The 15,602-nt window shown below is 46.0% G+C and overlaps 1 protein-coding gene across 5 annotated transcripts in view; it reads left to right on the top strand.

Moving 5' to 3' along the window:
• Window positions 1–3,616: 3,616 nt before the first annotated feature.
• Window positions 3,617–15,602, top strand: part of akap13 (A-kinase anchoring protein 13) — a 92,603-nt gene continuing 80,617 nt past the window's right edge. For 4 of the 5 annotated variants that reach the window (XM_042109236.1, XM_042109238.1, XM_042109239.1 and 1 more), the window contains exon 1: window positions 3,618–3,871. The gene's annotated coding sequence lies outside the window, so the exon portion shown is untranslated. Of the gene's footprint in view, window positions 3,872–15,602 lie in introns of all 5 variants that reach the window. The other variant, XM_042109240.1, reaches the window with a different exon arrangement.

Genomic DNA, 15,602 nt, shown 5'->3' with positions numbered 1-15,602 from the left:
CTAAGCACTAAATATGCTATTCTCCTAGCCTGGGTGCCAGCCGAACTTAGGCCGTCCACAACATTTGAGATTGGGAAGTTCGGTCTGGCATTGCTCCGTTGTGGAGCAACTATGGTTGAACTAGAGCTGTTCGGACCAATCAAATCGGGCTTTACGATGATGGACAGGTGAGCAACAGCGCCTCATCTATCATGTCATTTGAGCACACTACCCTAGTGTTCATGGGCATCGGAGAAACCTTTTTCCTAGTGAAAACGTCATCATTCCGCATCATTCACGTCACGTAATGTGTGAGTCAGAGGTTGGTAACTGGAGCTAGATATTGCTAACAGAGTTGCCCAGTTAGGGGCTCGTTATCACTTTTGTCGTCACATTGTAGTTCGTTTGTAGTCAATGTGTCCTTTCATGTCCAACAGTTTAAATGTGAACTTGGAAATCTGCCGTTTTTACAGTTACGCAAATACAGTTGTTTATTTAGGATTAGTGAGCGTATGTTTTAACCTTTGTTGTGGCATCCGTGTTTGTCACACATTCCGACGACAAAGCACATGAACACTCGCTGTGGGAAAAACAAAGTAATCAAGGGGGCGGTCCTTGTCATTCCCAGGTGCCATGAATGCACCAGGCTACATCAAATTTTCAGATTGTGTGTTCTGCAATATGCAAATTACAGTACATTTTATGAATAAATGCCTGATTCACATATATAAACATAAAATCTCAAAAACTTCTAATACATGTTTTCTTTGCTATGATGTCACTAATCAGCTGGAGAAGTTTCATAGTGATAGCTATTAATTGAAAATGTTCCCCTATTGTACTCAATTTACTTAGAGTGTTGGGCACAACTTTGGCCTTTAATCTAAAAAAAAAATGTTCCACTCCATCTACGGTGGTAGACTTTTAGTATATGATACAGGAGGGTATTAGGACCAATAAAAACTATGAGTCATTTCTGTTGCAAATCTTTTTATTTTTTTTTGGGGGGGGGCTAGATTGACTGGCCTACCCTGTATTGGTTGAAACACGCCCCATAATTACATCCCAATGGAGCAGTATCAGACTCATATTCTGACTGGAATTTTAGTATGACAACGTCAGGCCACTATTCTCCATCATCACAAGGCCTTTTGAGAGCCTTATAGTTTCATTCCTATCAGTATAGCCATCCATCCATAGTCTTGCAAGTTAGCCCTGTAAGTGTCGACTGTATGATACTATTTACAGTCAGTATCATCTGCCTAAACTGAAACGGGATTACTTCCACATTACTTCCACTTCCTGTGAAGTTGGACTCAGTAGACAATCATAATTCTGCTCGTTAGACTGTGGATACCTTACTCCCTCTGGCCAGACTTCTATGCCACATTTCACATGAGTGTCCTGAAACTAGTGCTATTGGGCAGGAGGCAGGGCCGGTTCTACCGTACTACATTTGGGTGGACTGGTAGAAATTTTTGGTGGGCAACATAGCAGTGGTCAAATTGGATCAAAATGGACATAAACACAAAACACATTTTTAAATGCATCTCAGATACAGTATTTAGACCATAAGATGTAACCGGCAGGTCAGCATAGTTGATCTGTTGACTTTTTACAGGTTTTGGCATGTCTCGTAGGCAGAGAAAAGTTGCTGCTCTCAAACACTGTACTTTATCAACAGAGTCAGTGTAGGCTACTGATGAAGGAATAGATTAAAGTGACAGATATGGAAGGTTTGCAAAGTAATATCATGCTCCTTTTAAACAATATTTTATTGTGATACATGGTGTGGCTAATGCAATTTGTAGTTTATTTTGATTCACTTAAAATTAGGGTATTTGATATTTCATTTTAAAATACATTTTAATGTATTTTTGCCCATCCCTGCCAACAGCTAGAGCTTCCAGCCAACTAGTGCTACACTCTGGGGCATGCTCCCCAGGAAATAGTCATTAACACATTCAAACACACACATAAGATACATACATGCACACACATGAAGACACACACACACACACACACACGTTAACCCACATAAAGATACATGCACACACACACAGGTACACACACAGGTACACACACACACACACACACACACACACACACACACACACACACACACACACACACATACACACACACACACACTCCATTACCCCCACACTCACAAGCGAAAACGCACACACAGAGAAGCACACATACACAAAAGCAAATGTACACTAATTTACGTATACACAAAAGTTGCAAGAGTAGGGAATGGAGTAGGAGATGGAGACAAATTGATAGTGATGGGGACGAGACCGCCTATGCCGAGTCCGAGTCAAGACCGAGTCTTTGAAGGGTCGAGACCGAGTCGAGACCGAGTCTGTTGGTTTTCAAATACAGTCGAGTCCGAGTCAAGACCGAGTCTTTGAAGAAGCAAGTCCAAGTCGAGACCGAGTCCTTTAGGAGTCGAGACCGAGTCGAGACCAAGACCATAAAAAAAATTCAGTTTTAATATTCAGAATTTAATATCACCCCAGTTAATAATCAACAGTTAGGCCTACAGACTAAGCTAGATTGGGAATTGTTTAGAGGAGCAGTCTTAACGTCTTAATATGGACTATGCTGACCTACAGACACTCACCGGCAGCAGAGCCATAGAGATAAATAAACGACTCTGACGGCAGTATCTTTGCATTGCACCATGGGATATCATTTTCAAATAATGCCGGTCAACATTGCATTTTATTATTATTGTTGTTATGTGTTGTCTGTTTTTTTATATGAACATAAAAAATGCGTTGGTCTCGAGGACTCGGTCTGAAATTACGAGTCCTTCTCCTCCCACTGTGGTCCGAGACCGAGTCAAGACCGAGTCTTTGAAGGAACGAGTCCGAGACGAGACCGAGAAAGCAGAAATTGGTCTCGAGACCGGACTCGAGTCCGAGACCGGACTCGAGTACTACATCACTACAAATTGACATGTGTGATTCATTTTTGCGGAGAGACTGTGCAGGACTGGGCGGCGGTCATATTTTGTACCGCTCTACGGTACATCAAGTTTGTTTCAATAATTTGTGGCTTTTACTTTTGACTCCTATCATCACTATGCAGAAACTATTGCCAGACATTGATATAAATGACATAAATCCAAAATAAATTGATTTACACTATCCTAACATGATGTTGTCCTGTCACGTACAAAATGAGAGAAACACTAGAGGGAGACATTTAATTGCAATATTCACATTTAACACCTGTACTCTGCAGCAGACTCTACACTTCACTTTCTGTTCAGGCACATTCAAATTCCAGTGGCCTCTCCTTAACCTCTCTCTCTGTCTCTCTCTCTGTGTGTGTGTGTGTGTGTGTGTGTGTGTGTTTGTACGTGCGCTAGTGAGAATAATATTATAATGATTTCAGGGTATGGAATAAAAAATGTGTTAATTACTGTTTTAATTTCGTAGTTTACATTTCTTACAGGATATTTACATTACATTATTTGAAAATCGTAAGTTAAAATCTACTGGATGCTTGGAAGGTGGCTGGAGTGACATTTGATGTGGCCAGTCCGCCGGAGGTGTTCCCGATGCCGATGTAAGCCTATGGCCCGCCCCGTAAGGCGTGCTCCGCGAGGCGAACGAGAGCAGAAGTTCGTTGTAGAGAACCAAGTGAGCTAGCGCACCGATCGTCGTCCACACCGGGCAACTGAAACAGGACAAGCTACACAAACATCTTTAAGCTCTGTGGAGATTTCTTTGAAACACTCGAGACGACGATTGGATAGAAATCGGCAAAAACTTCTAGAGAAAACCACAATGCGCGGGTGTCCTCTCTAACTTCCATTAGTTGGAGAGGGGTATGCTTCTTAAAGAGCAGTACACGCTGTAGACACCAAGAGTACGAGGTAAGAGAGCTCATTGAGCTCACGGCGATGACTTTGTTGTTATAAAAACCATCTGTTGTTGAATAGATTTTCTTGCATTCGTTGCGTTAATTTCTGGAAAAGGGCGTCACGAAATAATGATATTCCTTTGTAATTTGCCATCACAGTTAATCTCAAAACAAGGCTTTGGTCATTTCATTTTTGGCAAATAAATTGGAAACCCCGTCGTTCAACTGTCGTTGCTAGGGTTTATGCGCAGCACAAGTTGATCCACCGTGAAACTGTTTCCAAATTTCCCATGCGATCAATTCCAAACTTTTTCCCCAGATGAGCGTGCGTGCCAGGCCTACATGCCCCACCCCCGGTATCATTTCGTATAGTCAGCCAGGAGAGCGAGGTGGCTATTATTTTGGAGTTAATAGAGCAACTGCTGAACTTTGCAAGGCTCGGAGCAACTGCACAGAGTTAACTGTCATTATATGTGGGTAGGCTTAGGCTATGCATAGACTGTCAGCTTGGGATGAAGTATGCTCTAACATGGCCCTTCTACTCGGCCCTAATAAGCCTTGTGCTATTTGTCATACATTTGTGCCGGGTGCCTGTGAAGCATAACTCTGTTGTGTCAAAATGTCGGGTGCCATTTGGCAGAACCGAAGAGTATGACTAATCTCATTGGAATTGTTTTGGTATAGTAAGTCTATTTCACTTGTTTGAAGGAACCCTTATATTACATATTCACACAGCATTATTATGTGCAGTCATTCAACAAAACCACATCAAACCAATACAAATGTATAACAATAGGTCTTATTGATGGATGCTTGTTGAAATCTTTGGTAGGCTTATAGTTGTATGGGTATTCAACCCCTGTGTCGGTACAATTGTTTGTGGCACGGGTCTGCTATTGTGATAGTTTTAGATGTGCTACTTAGCCTTGGGATGGTTGTTTATAAAGAGCAACACATGGCCGATGCTTTCAACAGGCTGGGATGTGCTCTGCTGTGCACCACAGATGGAAGCACTGGTATGTGCATTTGTTTGTCCTTCTGTATGCGATCAGCAGGGAGTTGTAAATCTTTGTTTGTGTTGTCTGAACAAGGAAAGCGATCCTGATTCGGTCTCACTCTCTTGTAGTCAAACATGTAGTTGCATTGGTCGTCTCCCTCCCCTCCCCCCAGCAAGCTTCCTCAGTTGACGACCTCCGAGCTGCTGTAGGCTGAAGTATCCTCTAAAGGCGGATGGTGAAAGTACTAATGAACACCCATTTAGGGAGTTCTGGCCAGGCCCTGTTGGGGTGTAGCAGTGGAGCATGACCCCTCGGTCTTCCGCTGCAGCTGACTCCACTGATTCATGTGAGAGTCACAGCAAGTAACAGTGGTCAGAGATATGATCTGCAGTCCAGCATGATTTTTAGTCATGCAGCATTGTACCTTCAGTCTAGATGGAGATAAAGACTTTTTGTGATGTTGACATCACATGGGTATGATCTCATCACCAGGAGCACCTCCTTGTTTGTCTCTGTGTTGAAGTCGATGTGAATTGCCTTGGAACCAGAAAGGAAGTACAGACACACACACACACACACACACACATGCACACGCAGACAGGCACACAGACATCAACACACACACACACACACACACACACACACACACATGCACACGCAGACAGGCACACAGACATCAACACACACACACACACACACACACACACACACACACACACACACACACACACACATACAGACAGGCGCACAGACATCAACACACAAGCGCACCCTGGGATTGTTCCACATGCTTTATTAGGAGATGATTTAGTGGAAAGGACTCCGAGCACATGCTGTTTTCCTAGTAGTGCTCAAAGGACTATCTGTACAGTTGGAAGAGTGGACTCTCTCTCCGTCCCTCTGCCTCACAGCTTATCTTTTGTCTTCACTTTTTCCTTCTTTTATTTCTTTTCCTTTCTGCCTTTCTTTCTTTCTTTCTTTCTTTCTTTCTTTCTTTCTTGTCCCCCCCCCCCCCATTTCTCTTCTGTGCGTTCTCTTTTCTTGCCTCCCTCCCGCTTGCAGCATGGTCACAATTCCATACATTCCAGCTTTTCCGGTTTTGTGCCGCGTGCCGACAGGAGAAGTGGTTTTCCATCGCCGGTTTGTCTCCCCTAGCGACTAGTCATGCTTGATTCAGGGCTCCTCAGGAGACACAGCACAAAGCACACACACACGCACACACACACAGGCGCACACACACACACACACACACACACGCTTGCTCTCTCTCACACACACACACACACACACACACGGTGAGCAGTGAGACACACCGACACAGGTGTATATACTGTATATGTTCACATGCTTAAGCATTTTTGCTTAGTAAGCAAAGCCCCCACTGCACAGTTTACAGCCTTTAGTATTTGGTTTGGTGCTTTACAGCCATCAACCACAGGCATGCATTTCAACCACGTAGCACAGTCCTGTTGCTGAGCCATGCACGGTTATGTTGCACAGACTTGTAGCTCAAGAATAACACACGAACACCACACAGACACACAGTCAGTGTTCAGTAGTTGTTCAACACGGGCACGTAGTTGCAGCAGAATTTGTTCAGGCACCAAACAGTCCTGTCACACCATTAAATAATACTGCTAACTAAAGTACCATATGTAGCACATAGTACTTTATGGACACACAGTTACAGCATTAACTCAGAGCCGCTGTTTTCACGTAGGTCTATTGGCCAAGTATATTACTTGACGAAGTATAGGCACACAGTTCAACCCTTATCAGAGCCGTGCCTCCCCAGAACTGGCTCAGGGACGTAGAGCTACAGCTATAAGTATAAGTATATATACTCTTTTGATCCCGTGAGGGAAATTTGGTCTCTGCATTTATCCCAATCCGTGAATTAGTGAAACACACACAGCACACAGTGTACACACAGTGAGGTGAAGCACACACTAATCCCGGCGCAGTGAGCTGCCTGCATCAACAGCGGCGCTCGGGGAGCAGTGAGGGGTTAGGTGCCTTGCTCAAGGGCACTTCAGCCGTGCCTACTGGTCGGGGTTCAAACCGGCAACCCTCCGGTTACAGGTCCGAAGTGCTAACCAGTAGGCCACAGCTGCTTTCAGCGTCAGTGCAGAGTACGTACACATGCCTGGTCTTGGAATGTGAACAATGCGAACGCCTCGGACCCTTCTGTGCCGTGCATGTTCTGTGCATGCTGGAAACGGCGTCTGTGTCGGTCATGTCAACAGGCTCTGCCTCACATGCTGCTTTTGCTGTGACCGTGAGATCGCTCGCTAGAGCTAAAACCACGCGAGCTCTCGAGTTGTTTTTCTTTTTTTTTTCTCCCCCTCCTCTCCTCCTATTCTGTCTGTTTTCTGGTTCCCCCCTCAAGGCTGTGGGAGACCACATGAATACTTGAGCCCTGAGCTGGATCTGTGTCTGCCATTGGTGCTGAAATATGACTATTTTTCCCCACTCACAGTCTCGTGGTGGACAGGCTTCTCTGCTTGCAAAAGAGCAGAACTGTAAATATGTTTAAGATCAGTAGACATGTAATTATAAAATAATACATTTGCGTCAGTGGATTCCTCTGGTGGAATGCAAAGTCTTTGGGGCTTTGCAGTCACTCGTGCTCTGTTTCAGCTTGAGATAAGTGGACCCTGTCCCTCACAACAGCTCCCAGGACAGTGGCGGGTGTAGATTAGGAACGTATGTGACAGCAGCAGCAGGACTAGCAGCAGCATCACCACTAAGGTGCATTCAAATTCGGCAAACAAAAGCAAATGTTCGAAGCAGACAGGGTTTCTTTGAACTTCTCAAAAATGAACACTTTTGCATAAATATTCCAAATAGCTTTGATTTGAATAGTATCCCTTAGTCCAACATCCATGTATGTTCACCATGAACTACCTCCTCAAGCTGTTAGTGTTTGCGAACAGTTGCAGTGAACTTAAGGCAAACGAAAGAACGCTGAGCGCTTCGCCTTTGTTTGCTCGTTTGAACACACCTCTGGTGGCTGGCAGAGTGGAGTGTCACACCTAGTGGCACTGGCACCCTCTTAGAAATTACTCACCCCTGACTCCTAGCTCACTGATAGGAATAGGGTTGTGTTGGACTATGGAGTCTCAACGGCGCTCACTCCCTGACTGTGTTTTGTGTGTGTGTGTGTGTGTGCGTGTGCGTGTGTGTGTGTGTGCGCGCGCAGCACGTGTCAGAGGCCCTCTTTTTTGACACACACCTGCCTTGTCAGTCGTCAGCTGACACTCCCCTCCCCCCTCCCTCAGACATCACACCTTTTATCAGGCTTGACCACACCTCCCCACATTTAGCCCCCTGCGGAATGGCTGTGTGGTCTGGCCGGTGCTACTCTCACACACACACACACAAACACACACACACACACACACACACAACTGCTAAATGTGACTCTTTCTGTGTTTTCTGACCCTCTGCAGGTGTTTTTGGGGTCTGTTGCTGTGATCTGTGGGTTTCCATATGCCTGGCCCAGTGTTGCCTGACCCTGCGTGTGTGGTGTGTGTGGTGGTGTGTGTGTGTGTGTGTGTGTGAGTATGGGTGTGTGTGTGAGTATGGGTGTGTGTGTGTGTGTGTGAGAGTGTGTGTGTGTATATATATATGTGCACTAGGCCTGGAGCTGCAGCTGCGAGGGGAAAGCCAGTGGAGTGCTCTGACAGCGAGTAACCCCAGAGGAGGAGCCTGTTGGGCCAGTGCGAGGCCGCACTCTAAGCGCCCAGCGCTCACATCTGCATTTTAATGCTCATCTGTCTGGGACAGTTCCTCCAACAGCTGCTCACGCCTCACTGGGCCAGACTGTGGCTGCACCAGCATTGTTGTCTAGCCCAGTCTGTCTGTCTCTCTCGCTCTCTGTGTTTGTGTGTGTGTGTCTCTCTCTCTCTCTCTCTCTCTCTCTCTCTCTCTCTCTCTCTCTCTCTCTCTCTCTCTCTCTCTCTCTCTCTCTCTCTCTCTCTCTCTCTCTCTCTCTCTCTCTCTCTCTCTCTCTCTCTCTCTCTGTGTGTGTGTGAGTGAGTGATCGAATGCCTGCTTGCTTGGCTGTCTCTGTGTGGGTATTTTTGCCACCCTGTTCGACCTATTGTATATATGTATTTGTGTCTGTATGTGTCCCTTTGTGCATATGCTAAATTGGTGTGTGTGTGTGCTGACTCGGGTCAGAGTGACTAGATGGTTTTTTAAACAGTGGGAGCTGCTGCTTCACCATGAGCGGTCTGCTATCTGGGGAACGGTCGTGTGAGCAGTGTGCTGTGTTGACCTGAGCCTCTGTCTTGTTGTTTTTCTTTTCCATTGTATTGCCATTGTGGTCAAGCCAGTCAGTCTTGTTGGGTCAGCCACATGATTTGTATTGGTATTCCTTACAGAATTGTCCCTGGTCAAGAGGAGTCCACCTCCGCTGTTCTGTTCTCAGAAGGCCCTGTGTATGACGCATCTCTCCTTGCATTTCTAATTGAGTTCAATCTTTTGTTTTATGACTTAATCAGCATTTGACACGTTATCATTTTTTAAAATTATTATTATATGACTTATCTGCATGATTAGACTTGTCAGATTTCTTCACGTCATGCTTAGCCATGGCTGAAAAATCGCTGCCCGCGTTGGCAGAGAGCCGGAGCGGCCCTTCAGACGAGCAGGCTGGTTGGTCAGCACGGCACGGCAGACTGCGGGGTGAGAAAGAGATAAGAGGGAGGGCAGTTAAAAGGGAGCTGGAGGGGGAAATCAGCCGGGGGCAGTTAAAAGGAAGCTGTAGGGGTAAATCAGCCGGGCTGAACCGCCGGGCTGAACCGCCTGACTGGAGCGCCTCCTGCCTTATCAGCCGCAGCATCTCGGCTTTGTAACAGGAGCGAGAGAAATGTCAACACTCAGCCCTCAGAGGCCGTGTTATCAGGGAAAACGCCTATGTTTCCAGTCCTGTTTTCCTTTCTTTCTCTCTTTCTCTCTCACTCACTCTCTCTTTCTTTCTTTCTTTCTTTTTTTTTCTTTTTTCTTCTGTCTGTCTGGGGGTAGACCTTCCTTGCATGGGATTCAAGCAGTCTAACAAGCAGGCTAATAAAATTTGAAGCAAGGCGTTAAAAAAAATAGTAGAAATAACAGTGATTTAATATAAATAGACCTCGGAGTACAGGTTGCGCTGTGTGGGCCTAGCCTGGTGATTCAGGGTGGGCCGGACTAGGTTGGGTAGAACTTTATCAGACCCCCCTCCTTCCCCCACCCCCTCCCACATGGACTTTGGGCCTTTAAAAAGGGTTCTAATGATGGCTATTTCACGGGTGACTGGAGTCACACCAGCACAGAGCGATGCAGAGACTTGCTCTTCTGGGAAGACCCATTAAGATGGGAAATGGCCCTTGATGCCACAGCTCTGAAGTAACATGGATGCAGTTTTAGTTTAAGTTGTGAAATTGTGTAGTTTTATATGTGCGATACCACAGATGCATCAATCTGCACTGCAGTAGATAGATTGTATGTGTATTTTTTTTTTTTTAAGTATGTCCAAGAGACATGTCGGGTACACGAGTAGTACACAGGTTTGTCAGTGGCCATTTAAACTAGTATTTTTCAAGCATGTTTCAATCACTAGAAATCACTATGCACTCACTAGGCATAATACTCCCGCAGCCGCTCTTCAATACTCTACACACAATGCACAGGACACACACACACCCACACATACACACATGCACAAGCACATTTACTTCAGTCATATTCTGAAACTATGTAAGTGTGTTCTTAAACATTGAAATGGAATGTACCATTAATAGCTAATAAGCTGCTACACAGGGTGTCACATTTCCTTTCTCTAGCAACATTAATCATGTCAGCGTCTGTCATTTGGTTCTGATAAGGATGATTGACTGACAGGCTTCATTATTAGGGAGATTACTGGTCATGATGTAAGGACCTCATGAAGTGGTTCTCACTTAGCTGCATTCTCAGGAACTGGCCCTTGTGTTGCTTGAGAGGTCTGTCTGAAATATCACGTTGACCTTTCTCAAGGACATGGACTTGTGGGTGTCCCGTTTACACAGCTCCATCCCCCACGTCTGTGTAGTCATTAACCTTTGAGATAAAATGCTCAGGATTTTTCTAGACAAGCTGCCATATTTGACTAAGATAACTGTGACTTCTGAGATGTGGAATGAGGCTCCTGCGTCTATTTAAGCTTGCCTTTATACTTAGGCTTTTACTGATAAGTGTGTGTGTGTGTGTGTGTGTGTGTGTGTGCCTGCTTGTTGCCTTGCCTTTTCTTTTCTCTTTGTATCACTTTCAGGTTCTGCAGTGTGAGGCTGTGTGCATGTGCGTGTGTGTCTGTGTATACACGTGTGTACATATGCGAGAGAAAGAGATGTGTTGCTGTCCCAGGGGTTTGTTTACTCACAATGGCCACTAAGCCCTGTGTCAAAACCCTCTCACCACACGGGGTGCGTATGCGCCCGTGTGTGTTTGTTTGTGTGTGTGTGAATTGTGTGTGAGTGTGAATAGGGAATGTGTGAGGTGTGGTGCCACGTCTCTCTTTCTGCCTACTGGACAACGCCTGCTGACCTCACCATCATTCACCAAGGGGGGCCCTCCTTCCCCTTATCACAATGAATAGTCAGGTTCTAATTCAGTCACACACACACACACACACACACACACACACACACACACACCTCCTGTCATTGGGTGTGCCTGTGGTTTACGTTTTGATGTTTCACTCTCTCTCTCTCTCTCTCTTTCTCTCTTTCTCTCTCTCTCTCTTTCTTCCTAAGCCTATTTGGTGTCCCACCTCTGAAAGAAAAAAACCTCTACCATGAGTGTGTAGATTATGGGTAGGCAGGAGCCAGAATTTAACTTCGTCTCGCTATGTCAAAGTAAATCGCCACTATACTGACTGACTAGGCTTAACATTAGTCATTACACTTCTATGCTACTGTGGAGAGGGTCCTTGCAGACAAACCAAAGTAGTTTTTACTTTGTAGATGTAGGCAGCCGTGGCCTACTGGTTAACGCTTCGGACTTGGAACCGGAGGGTTGCCGGTTCGAACCCCGACCAGTAGGCACGGCTGAAGTGCCCTTGAGCAAGGCACCTAACCCCTCACTGCTCCCCGAGCGCCGCTGTTGTTGCAGGCAGCTCACTGCGCCGGGATTAGTGTGCTTCACCTCACTGTGTGTTCACTGTGTGCCGAGTGTGTTTCACTAATTCACGGATTGGGATAAATGCAGAGACCAAATTTCCCTCACGGGATCAAAACAGTATATATACTTATACTTACTTATATGTAATGAATGGGTATATAAAAGGATGTTTGTGCAGTCAGCACATTATCTAATTTCTTCTTCCAGTTCATCTTGCGATGAGAAACTCTTCTTGTTTCAAGGCGGTCTATTAGATCGACTGTGGCTATCTACACACACACACACACACACACACACACACACACACACCACCACCACTGGCTGCACTAACATCATAAAACACATCTCATAAGATATATATACCCTATCCCTTGTCTGCATGTTTAACAGGAGGCAAGTTGGCAAACACACAGCTGTGAATTATTCATTGCACATTATTGACTGATGTGGTAGGAGGTCCACAAAAGGATGGATGGCATTTTAACATTGATAAGTGCACTGCACTGTCTCTCTGCTCTTCCTTATGTCCAAACGTCATTCAGGTGGCAATGCAAATGGGAACCAGGCGTGATGAATGCTGCTAGTTGGTGCGCTTGCCTGCCTGCCTGCCTGCGGGTAGACCTTTCATGCATGGGATTCAAACAGCCTAAGGCCCGGTTCACACCGGGTGCGTGGCGTGAGCGTGTTAGCTGCGTGGCGTGTCCGTTTTTATTTTGGCTCCCATGTTAACAGGTTAGACGTTGCACACCGCCTGCGTGATACGCACGTCTCTGATGCGGCTCGAGCCGTGCCGAAAAGGCGCGCATGCTAGGAATAGGACTCACGCCTGCGTGTTGGAAGCGTTTCCATTCAAAACAGTGAAGAAAAAAAAAATGATGTGAGAAAAAGAGACATTTCAATTGGCAGAGAGGCCGCCGCAGCGCCGCATCAGACACGCTTCTGGTAAGCCATAGAAAACTCCACGCAGCCCCCACGCAACTGACACGCAACAGACATGCGGAATTTGAAGCAAATGTGAAGCACAAAAAAGAAAAGATAATAGTAGAAGTAACCGTGATGATTTAATGTAAAGAGACCTCGGAGGAGAGGCGAGGCTGTGTGGGCGTATCCCAGAGGTTTGGGGGCGGGCTGGAGTTGAATGCTGGTGGTTGGTGCGCCTCATCCCCCGGCACCTCCTCCTGACCAAGAGGAGGTGACACACCACAGCTCTTCCTGGGAACATCATTTCCCCCTCATCGTTTTCCCCCCTCCTCTCTTTCCCTTTTTTTTTGCCGTTTTTTTTTTTATGTGAGTAATCACAGCTGAGGAAATGATTGTTTTTCCCGTTTACAAGCCAGCATTTTTCCCAAAGATGGAGAGCCTCTATTCAGCAGCTGAAAATCCCAGGGATTGAGCAGCTGACAGAATCTTAAAAGGCGTTCAGTTTAGAGCTGTTTTGGTGGTGCAGTTGGCATGGCAACTTTCCTCATTGGATATGATTGGTGTTACCCCAGGACATTACTAATGAGGGAGAATTAAATAAAAGGGAAATGATCCATATTCGAGTACAAAGTGCAGTTCTTCCGCCGGGGAATATCCGTATGTGTATTGGGTTTCCAACTGGCCAGAGTTTATGGAGTCTCTGACATATTGAACATCGGTTAAGATTTTATCTCTCTTGATGGCCAGGCTTTCTTTTTCCTTTCTTGCAAGGCTAGTTTCTCATGCGTTGCTCCTAAGTCACTGTAGGGGTTGGTTTCTCATGCGTTGCTCCTAAGTCACTGTAGGGGTTGGTTTCTCATGCGTTGCTCTTAAGTCACTGTAGGGGTTGGTTTCTCATGCGTTGCTCCTAAGTCACTGTAGGGGTTGGTTTCTCATGCGTTGCTCTTAAGTCACTGTAGGGGTTGGTTTCTCATGCGTTGCTCTTAAGTCACTGTAGGGGTTGGTTTCTCATGCGTTGCTCTTAAGTCACTGTAAGGGTTGGTTTCTCATGAGTCACTGTAAGGGTTGGTTTCTCATGCGTTGCTCTTAAGTCACTGTAAGACTACGAGCCAGAGAAGCAAGCAGTGCTGCCAGATGACCTAATTGTGGTGCCACGCCAAAGACGGACAATTCCTTGACCCTGAACGTGCTTTGTTCGGACACTCTCGGGCCATGCCGTCACTGATTTTTATCTGATGTCAATTCTTATCTGGTGCAGATGAAACTCAAAACTTCTGCATGAATGGAAATTGGCTTTGTAGACATCACTGACATATGTTTGGAGAGTTTTTGATGGATTCATGGTTGCATGGCTCTTCATGTGAACCCTTCGTTGCATAATTTGACAACACTCCCTCTTTATGAGGACCTTTTACGTAAAACATAATAGTATCAGTGTCCAATTGCTCATGTTGAAAAACAAAATGACACTGTTTAAACTTTTGTCAGATTATGGAATCAACATGAAACAAAGTTGGCAGTCTTGATTATGATCAGTGTATTCATAAGAGGTAGTGTGTTGGCAAAACCTCAATGTCTGTACTTGTGTCGTAAGTGATGGCACATGTTGTAAATGCTGTTTTTAGATGGCTATGGGATAAAGGCTGGCATGTGTTTGTGTGTAGAGGTAGCACATGTTTGTGACTGCTATGCTGACCAGTCTGTTAAGTCCAAGTCACACATGTCTCCTAAAGGGCCGTGTGGTGAGGGCAGATTCCCCATGATGAGTCAGTTACTGCTCCCTCCCTCCCTCCCTCCCTCCCTGCCTGCCTGGGATGTTTGTAATGGAACTGTGTGTGGAAGCCTCGCACACGGCCGAGGAATGTCAGACTCTGGCCTCAGCCCACGGGTTACCACGGCGAACGCTGGACGCGCTCTGACTATTTTAGGCCCTTGCGCTGGAATGACCAGAGAGGGGAATGACACACTACACATGATGCATCTGAAAACTTGAAAGGAAGTCGGCCTCCAAGAGCCAGAAGTAGAGTGGGTAAAAGGTCTCGCGCGTGCGTGCGTGCGTGCGTGCGTGCGTGCGTGCGTGCGTGCGTGCGTGTGTTTGCATATGTGAGGGTGAGGTTCACTCACTTACCTTCTTGGAACACTTTCAACCTTTGACTTTGGGGATGAGCGCTTGTTCAGTGCTGGCAAAAACTACAAAATCCCCCTTCCTCATTCGTAGCTTTTCTCTGGGAAAACCCCTGATGGTGTGTGTGTGTGACAGAGACTGACACATGCTATATCCTGTGTGTGTCATGATGACTGGGTTCAGTGACCCCTGACTGTTCATACCCCCCTCTCCCTCCACTCACAGGCTCATAGCAGAGGCCTCAACCAAACACACACACACACGCTCGCTCGAGCACACATACACACACAATAGTGTGTAGTATTCAAACAGAACTCTCATTCATTCAGGACCATCGTGACCATGGGTATCCCCTTTGAGAACTTTTCCAGTATTGAGTTGAGGATGCTCTTTAGTGACCCGCCATTCGCTCTGATGGATGAGAAGGGCCTCTCTTGCTGCAGGCGAGACAGAGAGCCGAGGGAGGGATCTGGTCATTAAATGGTCAATGGAATGAGCCGACTCAGAGCTGAAAATCCCCCAGCTAACCCTAACCTTTTAATCCAATCACAGCCTCC

The sequence above is a fragment of the Alosa sapidissima genome, chromosome 11 (assembly GCF_018492685.1).
Source record: "Alosa sapidissima isolate fAloSap1 chromosome 11, fAloSap1.pri, whole genome shotgun sequence".
NCBI classification, from domain to species: Eukaryota; Metazoa; Chordata; class Actinopteri; order Clupeiformes; family Clupeidae; genus Alosa; species Alosa sapidissima.
This window is presented reverse-complemented; position numbering and strand designations above follow the sequence as displayed.